Here is a 14723-nt window from a genome sequence, read left to right as displayed (position 1 = left end):
GGGAGATCGACTGGTGGAGCGACTCCCTGCAGGGCCTCAAGGAGAGGTACCGGGGTGAGACACCCCAAATGGGGGTGGACCCCCTGCCCTGTGGCCGTCAGGCAGAGGGAGGGGATCTGGGAGTTGAGAAGGAATGGAAAAAGGTCCCTGCTCAACATCACAGGCGATGCCCTCCCCTTCCGGCCCCACCTTCCCAGGTGCCCTTACACAACAGGTTTGAGGCCCTGGAGATTGAGAGAGCGGTGGGTGAGGAAGAGGTAGCAAGTGTACCCAGGAGGATGACTAGGGCGAGGAGGTAGACTCCACGCCTCAGGACTGCCTCCACCAAGAAAGACAGAAGGGTGATTGTTGTGGGAGACTCTCTCCTCAGGGGAACAGAGGGCCCTATTTGTCGGCCTGACCCTACCCGTAGGGAAGTCTGCTGCCTCCCTGGGGCCAGGGTCAGGGACGTTGCCAGGAAGCTTCCCAACCTGGTTCGCCCCTCTGACTATTATCCTCTTTTGATAGTCCAGGCAGGTAGTGATGACATTGAAGAGAGAAGCCTGAGGGCTATTAAACGAGACTTTAGGGGACTGGGACGGTTAGTGGATGGAGCGGGAGTGTAGGTGGTGTTTACGTCCATCCCTACAGTGCCAGGGAGGGGTACAGAGAGGACACGAAAAGCCCACCTGTTAAACACGTGGCTCAGGGGCTGGTGCCAAGACAGAAATCTTGGGTTTTTCGACCATGGGGCACTTTACTCGACACCCGGCCTGATGGCCGCAGACGGGTCCCTATCTTTTAGGGGAAAACGGATCCTGGGCCAGGAGCTGGCAGGGCTCATTGAGAGGGCTTTAAACTAGGTAAGAAGGGGGATGGGGCTGAAGCAAGGTTTGCTGGAGCTGTGCCAGGGGGAACAATAGCAAGTCCGGGGGATAAGGCAATGGCCCAGCTGAAGTGCATCTACACCAATGCACGCAGCATGGGTAACAAACAGGAGGAGCTGGAAGCCATCGTGCAGCAGGCAGGCTACGACTTGGTTGCCATCACGGAGACGTGGTGGGACCACTCTCATGACTGGAGTGCTGCAATGACTGGCTATAAACTCTTCAGAAGGGACAGGCAGCACAGAAGGGGTGGTGGAGTGGCTCTCTATATTAGAAAGTGTTTCGATGTTGTAGAACTAGAGGATGGGCATGACAAAGTCGAGTCCCTTTGGGTTAGGATCGGCGGGGCCAACAAGGCTAGCGTCCTGGTCGGGGTCTGTTACAGACTGCCGAACCAGGACGAGGAGACGGATGAGGAGTTCTACAGGCAGCTGGCAGAAGTTGCGAAATCGTCAGCGCTGGTTCTCATGGGGGACTTCAACTTCCCTGACATATCCTGGAAGCACAACACAGCCCAGAGGAAGCAGTCTAGGAGGTTTCTGGAGAGCGTGGAAGATAGCTTCCTGACACAGCTGGTTAGTGAGCCTACCAGGGGTGGCGCCCCGCTAGACCTTCTCTTCACAAACAGAGAAGGACTGGTGGAGGATGTGATTGTCGGGAGCTGTCTTGGGCAGAGTGACCATGAAATGGTGGAGTTCTCTATTCTTGGCAAGGCCAGGAAGGGGACCAGTAAAACCACTGTATTGGACTTTCGGAGGGCTGACTTTGTGCTGCTGAGGACACTGGTTGGTAGAGTCCCTTGGGAGGCGGTTCTGAAGGGCAGAGGAGTCCAGGAAGGCTGGGCACTCTTCAAGAGGGAAATCTTAATGGCGCAGGAACGGTCTGTCCCCACGTGCCCAAAGACGAGCTGGCAGGGAAGAAGACCAGCCTGGCTGAACAGAGAATTGTGGCTCGAGTTTAGAAGAAAAAAGAGGGTTTATAATCTTTGGAAAAGTGGGCAGGCCACTAGGGAGGACTATAAGGATATCGCGAGGCTGTGCAGGGACAAAATTAGAAAAGCCAAAGCTCATCTGGAGCTCAATCTGGCTACTGCCGTTAAAGATAACAAAAAATGTTTTTATAAATACATCAACACGAAAAGGAGGACTAAGGAGAATCTCCATCCTTTACTGGATGCGGGGGGAAACTTAGTAACCAGAGATGAGGAAAAAGCTGAGGTGCTTAACGCCTTCTTCGCCTCAGTCTTTAACGGCAATTCTGATTGTTCTCTGGATACCCAGTACCCTGAACTGGTGGAAGGGGATGGGGAGAGAGATGTGGCCCTCACTATCCATGAAGAAATGGTTGGTGACCTGGTACGGCACTTGGATGTGCACAAGTCGATGGGGCCGGATGGGATCCACCCAAGGGTACTGAGAGAACTGACAGAGGTGCTGGCCAAGCCGCTTACCATCATTTATCAGCAGTCCTGGCTATTGGGGGAGGTCCCAGTTGACTGGCGGCTAGCAAATGTGATGCCCATCTACAAGAAGGGCCGGAGGACTGACCCGGGAAACTACAGGCCTGTCAGTTTGACCTCAGTGCCAGGGAAGCTCATGGAGCAGATTATCTTGAGAGTCATCACGCAGCACTTGCAGGGCAAGCAGGCGATCAGGCTGAGTCAGCATGGGTTTATGAAGGGCAGGTCCTGCTTGACGAACCTGATCTCCTTCTATGACAAAGTGACGTGCTGGGTGGATGAGGGAAAGGCTGTGGATGTGGTCTACCTTGACTTCAGCAAGGCTTTTGACACCGTTTCCCACAGCATTCTCCTCAAGAAACTGGCTGCTCATGGCTTGGACTGGTGCACGCTTCGTTGGGTTAGAAACTGGCTGGATAGCCGGGCCCAGAGAGTTGTGGTAAATGGAGTCAAATCCAGTTGGAGGCCGGTCACTAGTGGCGTTCCCCAGGGCTCAGTGCTGGGGCCGGTCCTCTTCAATATCTTCATTGATGATCTGGATGAGGGCATTGAGTGCACCCTCAGTAAGTTTGCAGACGACACCAAGTTAGGTGCGTGTGTCGATCTGCTCGAGGGTAGGAAGGCTCTGCAGGAGGATCTGGAGAGGCTGGACCGATGGGCTGGGGTCAACTGCATGAAGTTCAACAAGGCCAAGTGCCGGGTCCTGCACCTGGGGCGCAATAACCCCAAGCAGAGCTACAGGCTGGGAGATGTGTGGTTAGAAAGCTGCCTGGCAGAGAAGGACCTGGGAGTGATGGTTGATAGTCAGCTGAATGTGAGCCAGCAATGTGCTCAGGTGGCCAAGAAGGCCAACAGCATCCTGGCCTGTATAAGAAACAGCGTGGCCAGCAGGTCCAGGGAAGTGATTGTTCCCCTGTCCTCGGCTCTGGTGAGGCTGCACCTTGAGTACTGTGTTCAGTTTTGGGCCTCTCGCTACAAGAAGGACATGGAGGTGCTTGAGCGAGTCCAGAGAAGGGCTACGAAGCTGGTGAGGGGCCTGGAGAACAAGTCTTACGAGGAGCGGCTGAGGGAGCTGGGCTTGTTCAGCCTGGAGAAGAGGAGGCTCAGGGGCGACCTTATCGCTCTCTACAGGTACCTCAAGGGAGGCTGTAGCGAGGTGGGGGTTGGTCTGTTCTCCCACGTGCCTGGTGACAGGATGAGGGGGAATGGGCTTAAGTTGCGCCAGGGGAGTTTTAGGTTGGATGTTAGGAAGAACTTCTTTACTGAAAGGGTTGTTAGACATTGGAACGGGCTGCCCAGGGAAGTGGTTGAGTCACCATCCCTGGAGGTCTTTAAAAGAAGTTTAGATGTAGAGCTTAGGGATATGGTTTAGTGGGGACTGTTAGTGTTAGGTCAGAGGTTGGACTTGATGATCTTGAGGTCTTTTCCAACCTAGAAAATTCTGTGAAAATTCTGTGAAATTCTGTGAAATAAATTGAAGTAGTGGTGAGAATACAGTAAAAAATGCTGATGATAAATTAATAGCCGGAAGATTTAGAGATCAGGATGCTAAAAAGGAGTTAAATCTTTGCCATTAGCTGTCCTGTCTGGTATACGCTAGAATATGTAGATGCTGATATATATATAGAATACAAATATATAGTATATATAGTCTGGGCAAAACTTAATTTCTTATCTCTCTACACACACACTTGTACACATATATGTACATAGAGTAGGGGAAAAACAGTGTCTCTATGAAAGAATATATGCACAATAAAAAAAGCTTTCAGGAGAGAGATTAAAATAACTGGATTGCTAGTGAGACATGAGGAAACTGGGAGTCTTTCTGATGGGAAGAGGGGAGAAAATAAATTGAAGCTGTGTGAAAGGATGTAATAAAAAGAAAGGAAAGGAGAAAGCAGTATGGTTTGTCAGGTAAATGGGAAGATGTTATGGGAAAAACTATTGCTTAATTACAGAATCACAGAATAGTCTAGGTTGGAAGAGACCTCCAAGATCACCGAGTCCAACCTCTGACCTAATGCTAACAGTCCCCACTAAACCATATCCCTAAGCTCTACATCTAAACGTCTTTTAAAGACCTCCAGGGATGGTGACTCAACCACTTCCCTGGGCAGCCTATTCCAGTGACTAACAACCCTTTCAGTAAAGAAGTTCTTCCTAACATCCAACCTAAACCTCCCCTGGCGCAATTTTAGCCCATTCCCCTTCGTCCTGTCACCAGGCACGTGGGAGAACAGACCAACCCCCACCTCGCTACAGCCTCCCTTGAGGTACCTGTAGAGAGCGATAAGGTCACCCCTGAGCCTCCTCTTCTCCAGGCTGAACAGTCCCAGCTCCCTCAGCCGCTTCTTGTAAAACTAGTTCTCCAGACAATTCACCAGCTTCGTAGCCCTTCTCTGGACTCGCTCGAGCACCTCCATGTCCTTCTTGTAGCGAGGGGCCCAAAACTGAACGCAGTACTCAAGGTGCGGCCTCACCAGAGCCGAGTACAGGGGGACAATCACTTCCCTGGACCTGCTGGCCACGCTGTTTCTTATGCAAGTTTCTTATGCTATTGTATTGCTATGGCATTTTTAGAAGTCAAACACCAATAGCTATTCACAGGATTGTTCTCACATAGTTCTAATAGGTGAAAACTGGTAAATCTAATGTGAAAATTAAATTTGCACAAAATGCTTAAGGAGTTTCTTAACAAATTTGGTGTAGTTTTGAAAAAGAGCATTCTGAAGTTTATCTGATTTGGTGTTTTTCTAAATGAGAGAGAATGGAAGTGTAAAAAGAATTATAGGCAAACATTTATCGTGAAAGTAAATGTTATACACTACTTCTAAAGGTTTTTTTTTTTTTTTTTCCTCAAGGATCTTTACCTGGGTGAATGGTTCTAAAGTTTCACTGTGAACAAGTGTAGAGATAGAGTGTATGTGTATACATTAATTTAATATATTCATGTGTTTTCAGAAGTAGAAGACATCATACATAAATTAGATTTCATAACTTAGATCTCAAAAGATAATAGAACCCAGCTGAAATCACAGAATGATTTGGGTTGGAAGGGACCTTAAAGATCATCTAGTTCTAATCTCCCTCCCATGGGTAGGAACACCTGCCACTAGACCGTGTTGCACAAAGCCACATCCATTTTGGCCTTGAACACTTCCAGGGATGGGGCTTCCATACCTCTTGGCAACCTGTTCTAGTGGCTCATCACCATCATAGTAAATAATTTCTTCCTAATATGTAATCTAAATCTACCCTCTTTGAGTTTAAAGCCATTCTCCCTTATTTTATGCCTAAACTCCCTGACAGAGTCCCTCCCCAGCTTTCCTGCAGGCCCCCTTTAGGTACTGGAAGGCTGCAGTGAGGTCTCCCTGGAGCCTTCTCTTCTCCAGGCTCAACAATCCAAGTTCCCTCAGCCTGTCTTCGTAGAAGAGGTGCTCCAGCCCTCTGATCATCTTTGTGGCCCTGGTCTGGACTTGTTTCATGTCCTTCTTATGCTGGGGGCCCCAGAGCTGAAGGCACTAGTCTAGGTGGGGTGTCATAAGAGCAGAGCAGAGGAGGAGAATTACTTCCCTCAATCTGCTGGCCATGCTTCTTTTGATGCAGCCCAGGACAAGGTTGGCTTTCTGGGTTGCAAGTGCATGTTGCTGGCTCATGTTGAGCTTCTCATCAACCCCCTAGGTCCTTCTCCTTAGTGCTGCTTTCAATCCATTCTCCACACAGAGAGATTATTTGTGTTTGGGATTGTCTCAGCCCAGATGCAGAACCTTGCACTTGGCCTTGTTGAACCTCTTGAGGTTTGCACAGACCCACCTCTTAAGCCTGTCAAGGTCCCTCTGGATTATCTGGAACCTGATTTCTGGAACCTGAAATCATTATCTTCATGAAAAGCAGTGCAGCAGGAAGACTTTTATATCATGATAATAAAACTTGCATGTGATATTACTATTTTTAAATAGCCATAGTACTGACTTTGTCTGTTCGAGAAAAACATAACTTGGAAATATTTGCATCTGACAGTGATCTGTTTTAAGTAAAAGAGGAATATTGTTTAGCTGCTAGTGAGAAGTGTGAATATTGTGATTGGCTACTACACCAAATCTAGCAGACAGGTAATATGTGGAGAGCAAATGAATTGCTACTGTGTAAGCTTAAAACTGTAGATTCAAAAGCTAAAATAATATTTACCTATACATGGTAAAATGGATCTTTATTGGCAATTGGTATTCACAGACTATTTGAAAGGTGGTACTGGCCAGACGCAAGTTATTTGGCAGAGTTCTTGCCTAGCATATATTTGCGGAGCCTGTCTGTATAAGGATGCTGGCAAGTTTACCCTGATTTCTATTCCAGGTGACAAATTTCTGTCCAAGCATTTGAGTGATCAAATATTTTCCACTGGAGTCTGGGCACTGTAAAATTTCTGAAGCTGAGTAGAAAAATTGCAGGATTTGCTTAAACTATAATAGTTTCTGCATACCAGTGTGATGGCAAAATATTTCCATTTGGACAACACCAGGGTGAACTGTGCTGAATTGAATTAAACATTTTTCTGGAAGACTGATGGTATTTTGTTGCCACTTGTCAATGGCATCTTTTCTTAACCTAGAAGTTGTGATCACTGTACTCTTCAGTTAATCTCTCAGTGAAAATTAAGAAACAGCAATGGAAAGTAGTGGTACATTAACTTTTTCTACTAAATCAAAGAAGTTGGTCCAAATCAGATGAAAGCTATACCATAACCACATTAGCTTATTTTTTTCCTATGCAAAGCCAATTAAGAAATAGAACAGTTTCCATTAGTTTATTTGTCTTTCCTGGAGCAATTACAATTGTTAAACTTTCCTAAACTATACAAATGTGGAGTCTCCCCTTGTGACAGGTTGTTTAAATTTATAACTAAAGCTAGCATTTCCATCTCCAATAAAAGCCAAACAGACATTTAATTATGGTGCGTGACATTTCTGACTAAAATAGAGCCAACAGAGCCTGTCAGACAGCCCTCATTGTTCATGAATTTTGAACAAATTGGGGATCTGTGAATTTATAGCCAGGTTTTTCTCTAGTATTGTTTAAAATAGCACACATGGAAAACACGCCATGGGTGTGTTGTAATTCAGCTTTAATGATGTAACACTTGGTTTCAGTCAGTTGTTGGAGGATTGCAGTAACACTGGTTTAGTGCTTCAGACATTGCATGTTCCTTAGCAATTATAGTCCAGCTTTCAATAATGGCTGTTGGCGGGATATCCACAAGTGAAGTCATAGCAATTTTGAAAAAGAGCTAATAAAAATACACCTGCCTTGTAGTGGAAAATGAGCCTTTAATATCTTTACTTTGAAGTTGAGAGAAGTCCACAGCATTAACTAACAGATACCAGTATTATGATGCAGTAATCCACTCCCCCAGGGGAAGTCAGGGACTGAAGTATGAAAGACTGGTATTTTCTAGTCACATATTTTTAGTCACCATAACATCATAAAGGAAGAATGGGAATAACGAGGTGATAATAAAAACTGGAAAGGGGTGTTAGCTGTAAAGTTAGGAATATGCAAAGCAATCACAAACTGTAATTCAGTGATGCTACAATTTAAGTGATATACAATGAGCCAGTTGTTGGTTTTAATAACAATTCCTTCCTTAAATGCATCCCGATCCACTCTTGTTAGAATGGAATATTAAATGTTATAATAAAATATGGAATATTAAAATATAACAATAAAAATAATATATATATATATATATATATATATTTTTCCCACACTACTTCTCATCTTATTATTCTATTCTGTTTCTATTCTGGATCAGTTTAACTTTCGACATTTTTCATAGCCGCTGAGTATTGGCAGCCATTAATAAACCTGAGCTGGTTTTCTTCACCAAAAGATCTATGGTAGATTCATTTTGTCCTTTTGTTAATTTTTCTTTCATATTCTCTCCTGATATACTTCATATGTTTAGACTTTTTCATTTTAGGAAGCATGTGTGGTTTTAGCCTTGTGGTACATATACTCAATTATGCATCTTTCTATGGCAGAATATAATGCAGTAGCTATATACAGTCATAAACTCCTATTTGGAAGAAGTGTAACAAAATTTTCAGTAAAAATGGTGGGGAAAAAATCACTCTCTTTAACTATTTCTAGAACAGGAACTTAGAGGATCCATTCCAGCCTATTATTAAATTAGTGACTAAGCAAATGTCTTTCTTTGTCTTAGTTTAATTGAATAGAAAGTGCATCCAAGAATACCCACAATATAAAGCGTTTATTAGGTATGATTACTGTATTTATAAAGAGCTTCTACAATTACACTATGAATGGCCTTAAACAATGGGAAGTTACAATGTAGGAAGAAATACAGTTCCCTGCTTCTCTTCTGTATTCTACACAAAGCTCTACATTTGACCTGTCACAGAGACAGCTTTGTTAGTCTTACTGTAGTGAACACTCCTGAAGAAACTACAAGCCAGGAATGTATTGGAACTCAGTTTAGGCTAACAGTTTTCTAGTGTGATACATTACACAGATATTTTGCAATCACTCTTGTTGCAATAAAGATCCAAACTGGGGGCAGGGTAGGAGTCGTGGGTATTAATACAAATGGCCCTCTAATCATAGCTGGAGGGGAAGAGAAAATAAAACAAGTGATATGTTCTTAGCACATCAGGATTAATCTGGGAGAAAAACAAACAAAAAACAACTGAGCTACTTCCATACTAATAATTAGGTATAATATTTGAAATATATATATATATATACATATATATATATATTAAGAATTTATCTGAAACCCAAGGCAGCTCAGGAATCTGCAGAATACAAATCCTACAACTCAACCTGCAATCGCTGTGGTATTAGAGGCTCTCTTTCTTAAAATAACCCAAATTTGATCTCTATACCTTCAGGGCTGGATGTTGCTTCTCAGCCTCATCCTCACCCCCACCTTCATAGTAGGGTCCTCTAAATGGAGAGGTGAAAGATAAAGGGCGCTTAACCCCATGCTGGCTTGATCAAACACTCTTCCCTGCTAACACAGGAAGCAACATTCATCAAAGGGATATCACTTGAGTATGATCCTACAAAGACATGCACACATGCTTAGCTTCACATTAATGGGACTATTTAGGTGCATGAAGTTAAGCATGTGTTTTGAATCTTTGCTGGATTGTAGTCTGTATTTTCTTTTCCACTAACCTGAGCCCTTACACAAGGCAGTTACCTTACCTTAGTGAAATGCTGAAAATTCTGTCTATGGAGAAGCTTTTATATGTCTGAATTCACTTACTTATCTCCCCTGCTCACCCTGTGTTTTTAACTTTATTATGCCTGCTGTTTCTATTTTTTTAGGGTTAATAAGACATTAAAAAAAAAAAATATCAAGTAACTCTTACAGACTTGTTACTTTTTCAGAGAAAGTATTTATGGAATTATTTTTCAAACAAAAATCCAAATAAGTATTAATATTAAAAAAAAAAAACTATTAAGAATGATACAAACTTGCACTACTTTATTATATAGTTTTTTATACTAGTTCTCGCAAGTCCTTACCTTCATTTTAATATTGGTATAACATAACTAAAAGAGCTATCTATTTAATTGATTTCTATTGTATCATTTGGGGAGTGAGGAAGGGGTTGGAAAAGTTGCTCTTCGGCGTAAAAAGAATACAAGAAAAAATGCTGAATCAGGACAAAAAATCATTAAACTCCAGAAATAGAAGGAAACATAGTAAGTTTTTCATCTCCTACCACGTACAGTTTCATAGCAAAATTTAAGTACACTTTGCATTCAGTGCTAGTCACTAAGATTTTGTTGTGCTGGGTAAACCAGATCTATCAGGAATTGATCTGTCACACTTCTTGCAAACTTCATAGTACTGTCACTCTGTATTTTACCGCTGTTCTTTTCTTTGTAGAAGTCAAGTGTGTAATTTGCATCGTTGCTCTGAAAGTAAATTGCTATTGAGTCTTGACACCTGCCAGCACTGGTGTTCATTTCAAGCTGTAAAACACTACTTTGAAATAAATTTGGGGAAACTCATTAAATGTTGTCAGCTGTATCATCCATACTAACAGAAAATAATGTAGCTAAATGCGTCTGGTTTCTATTTCCTATTCAAAAATGAACAAAGCTTCTTAAAACCTTCTTTCCAATACTTTAAAAGTTTTTTTCTAAATCTAAATCCACTGATTTTTACCAGTTTTATGCACACGCTATTTTCCCCATTTGTTCTTATATCAGAAATATGTTCAGTTTCTGTTTTTATACTTAGGAAGTTCGACATCCAATTAAAGGATTAACTGGGCCAAATCTGACAAGAACTCTGAATATGAAATTCCCCTAGACTGTGATATTTCCAAATTCAGATGTAAACTAAATTTAACCATATTAATACAACACAGTGCTTAAAGTCAGCAGAACCTGGGTTTTGACCCTGGCTGTTGCTGGTTAACTCCCTAGGATTTCAGAGGTGTGGAGTGTAAAAATCCAAGGAAATAATTTAGACCTAAGTGTAGGAATTGTATAAATGCTTATGATTGCTTCTTTACTCATTTCTAACAACAATCTCCCTTACCGAGCAGATTTATCTTCTCCACCTTTAGGTTCACATTTTCTAAATAACTTTAGTGAATCTGGATTGAGATGTGTCATACATCTTATTCTTGCGGTAATTTTCATTATTAAAACAAAGGTGTTTTTAATCATGTGTAATCAGCAGATGATTTGAGCTGGGAAGTGTATATAAATTAATACTAATTTACTGTGGTGTTGATAGATTTATTTTTCAAAAGGTTGTAAGAAGAGCATGAGAGGAAGAAAACCACTCATGAGCTTGATGTACCCTTCATACTTGTGTTCCCACAAACCAGAATCACCAAATCTAGTTCAAGAAAATATTTTTATTATTATTATTATTATTATTTTGTCCCTGAAGGTAGATAACTATGATGTAGTAATGCTTTACAGATAACTGTGATCATACCACTTTTTTTTTCTTGAACCTCCACCAACTCCAATCATGCAGAGTTCAAACTTCTTGCCTTAATATACAGGTCCCTTAAAATTCTGTGTGCCTCACTGGATGGAGTTAGTATCCCAATACCTCCTGTTTCATAAGGGAGTTCAATTTTGATCCTATGCCTGAGTGTTTGTATTTGAGTTCATTCTGTCCAGTCACTCCTTTCTTTCACTGAATTAATCTTTTAAATTATTACTTACTAATGTCTCCTTTAAATCCTTTCTCAGGATCTGCCTATTCCAGAAGCAGTGTGTAAAGGGCTAGCCAAAAAGAAACCTGTAGATGGTAGTAATGGTTGTAGATGGTGATGGTAGTAGATGGTTGCTGGCCTAAGGCATATATTAAAAGTAAAGCCAGCAATTGTTTCTAATCTGTAAATTCGTTTGACATTATATGTTGTAAGCTCATGAGGAGAAAAAAAAAAAAAAAAAAAAAAGACAGTGTATAACTTTTTATAATACTTATTATAAATACTTATTTTTGCTGCAGAACTTGACTGTGGCAAAATAGTAAACTGATAGGTCTACCCAAAATGAATATATTAATAGTCATTGTTCTTGATAAGTAGATGATTTTCAGTCAAAGATGCATTAAAATTTTGTAAGGAGTGATGTGACCTCCATAACACTAGTCCCTCTCATAGGTCATGCAGATGCTTTACTGTGGCTGAGAGGAAGTACTGAAAGCAGGTAAAAAGTAGAAGTTGCCCTGGAAGTCCTCAGGGAATCATTCAAACAGTATTAGACAATATTCATATAATCATTTATGTTGGAAAAGACTTTCAAGATCATCATGTTCAAGCATCAACCTGACCTACTGAGTCCCATCACTAATCATGTCCCTTAGTGCCAGATTATTGTTATAATGAAGTCTCTGAATTTCTGTTCTGTGAGAACAGAAATTGAAATTAGCAGGAGGGGAGCTGCTGGGAGGATGGAAGAGTCATAGATAACAGTTTGGGGGCACAGGCCCCCAAGTGGAGAATAGTGGCCTCAAGCAGAGGCGTTAAGTCAGCATTCCCAGGCTGAAAAATCACCACTGACACAAATTCAAGCTTCCTGCCCTAATGGAGCCATCTGATGGAAATTTTGAAAAAGGGAGTTGGACCATGATCTTATAAATAAGAACAGATTTTCTGAAGAGGGAATAAAGCAGCTGTATGCATTTACTGAGTCTTCTTTACAGTGAAATGTCACAGTACTATTGATATGCTTTGCAAGTTCCTCTATCCAAAACTATTAGGGTGTAAGCAGTTTGATTACAGAATGATAGGAAGCAAATCTGCCTTGTGGTATGTCAAGACAAGTGTCTTAACTCTTGTGCAAATACCTACTAGACACATTAAGGAAAAAAAAAAATCTATATTGAAAATCTAGTTGTTAATAGCCTAGTGATTAAGCATTAAACAGATGGCAAAATAAGACACGAGAATTTTGCTACTGTTGGTAATTAACTGTGCTTACGGCTTTGCATGTACATCTAACCTCAGGAACAGAATGATAGCCACTGAACTTGAAGCTGGATCAAGTCATTTTAAAGCATTGCATTTTCTTGGATCTCCATAGTAACCTCCCTGCCATTTATCTATCCAAATCAGTTGAATCTAGGCATAAGTCCATGGGGGACTTAGAGGGGAACAAAACTCCATATTGTTGCCTTTTCAAACATAAATCAGATATGTTTTTAAAATTTTCTACTTTAATGTTTTACATGTACAGTGGTATAAATCTCAATGTTTTAGCTTTTCTGTATATGCTGTAGATTACACCTGGCTGCCTGACAGAAAGCTGTCAAAGTAAATGACCAGAATTAATTACCACTTGGTACAGTAAAACTTAAATAGGGATGCAGAACTCAAAAGAGCTCCATGGAATAATGTACTCATATACAGCTCTCTAAATTATGGTTAATTAGGTATATAAACAAATCTTTTCAATACACTGTGGCAGTATGGAAGTAAATTGTCATTTTAAATTAAAATCTCATTAGTAAACTAGTATATATTTTAGTATCTGAAATATTCTTGTGTTTGTACTGATGCCATGTTATTGACTTAACTGTCAGTGTTCTCTAGTCACCTGAAGTGGATAATAATAAAGAAAGATGTGAAATGATTCCATTCATTCTGGTTTTCAACTTACACCTCTTCCCAGTGCTGCAAACCCAAGGGAAAAGAATTCCATTATTAAGTCTGAAGCCTAAGATTCCACTGCCTCAGCTACTAAGAGGATTTTAGAAAATGGACAAACCCGCCTACAAGAGGCTGAAGAGAGGAAAAATAGACAGTTTACAGTCCTAGGGGGATTAATAAATCTTCCCGTATTCCTTGGAATCCCATTGAACTAAAGTTACAGTAAGGCCATGGAGACAAAGGTCTTATGCTTCTTGCTTTCCTGATCAAAGTGGATTTTTTTTTTTTTTTTTTTTTGAGAGAGCAAATGATATTTTCCCCCGCTTATTTTATCTCTAAATTGCTGTGCCATGGTTTGTTTAGTAGTTGGAAACTTCAGAACTTCAAGTTTACAAATTAATTTACCAAAGAAAATATTAAATTGACGACAATAGTTTTGAAGCTGCAGTGTTTAGGATGTCTTACATATTGAAAGTACATATTTCTGTGATAATGTGGGAGAATATGGAAAATATTTCTGTAGTCAAAAAAAGCACGCTGTTTAGGCTGGAAAAAAAAAAAAAGTGAAAGAAAAGAAGTAAAGAATTAACATCTACTTGGACTTTTTATCTGAGAACTGACATCATGGTAACAGTCCTGCAATGTTACTATTTAAAAAGAAATAATCTACTGAATGCAATGGAAGTATTGGCTGAACTATAATAAACCTAGCCGAGAAGGACAGAAGAGAAGGGGAAGTCAGTTGAGAGTAGTTATTCAGGGCATGGGATGGGAGGGAGTAAGAGTATCCCTTTCAAAAACAATCTACAAGCTAGCAACGGTCTCAGGGTAGGTACAAAAGGGCAGGGATAGGTGGAACAGGCTAGCAAGGAAACAAGAAAAAAAAAAAAAGTATGAAAAAATTCCAGAGAGACAATTTTTATAGTCAACAGGAAATGAACAATAAAATCATAGCTCTTTTGAGATGAGTAGCAAGGAGAAAGTGTAGAACACAAAAAGGCAAACAAAGATAATATTTTATGCAAGCAGTAGAATTCAAAGGGTAGTGAAGGAGGAGTATTTCTGAATATAAAAGGGTGAGGGCAAAACTGATGTGTGTAGCTTTGTGCCCATCTTACTTTGCCAGTATGGCTGTAAAAATACTGGTATTTTACCTTTGAAAATGGGACCTATATTTACTGTATAGGTGTTGTGGTATCTGATGTTATCTTTTTGTGAATCATGTAATCACTATGTCACTGA

At 41.1% G+C, this 14723-nt stretch overlaps 1 protein-coding gene and 1 long non-coding RNA gene across 3 annotated transcripts in view; both read left to right on the top strand.

Annotated features, from left to right (window-relative positions):
• Positions 1 to 14723, top strand: part of AGMO (alkylglycerol monooxygenase) — a 203776-nt gene that overhangs the window by 126422 nt on the left and 62631 nt on the right. The gene's annotated exons all lie outside the window — the stretch shown is intronic.
• On the top strand, positions 9976 to 14044 carry LOC118162309. The gene is made up of 2 exons (XR_004748387.1): positions 9976 to 11628; positions 11665 to 14044. It is a non-coding gene; the product is annotated as an uncharacterized LOC118162309 (long non-coding RNA).

Source organism: Oxyura jamaicensis, chromosome 2 (genome assembly GCF_011077185.1).
Source record: "Oxyura jamaicensis isolate SHBP4307 breed ruddy duck chromosome 2, BPBGC_Ojam_1.0, whole genome shotgun sequence".
In the NCBI taxonomy this organism is placed as follows: Eukaryota; Metazoa; Chordata; class Aves; order Anseriformes; family Anatidae; genus Oxyura; species Oxyura jamaicensis.
Note: the sequence above shows the minus strand (reverse complement) of the source record. Positions and strands in the feature narration are given on the sequence as shown.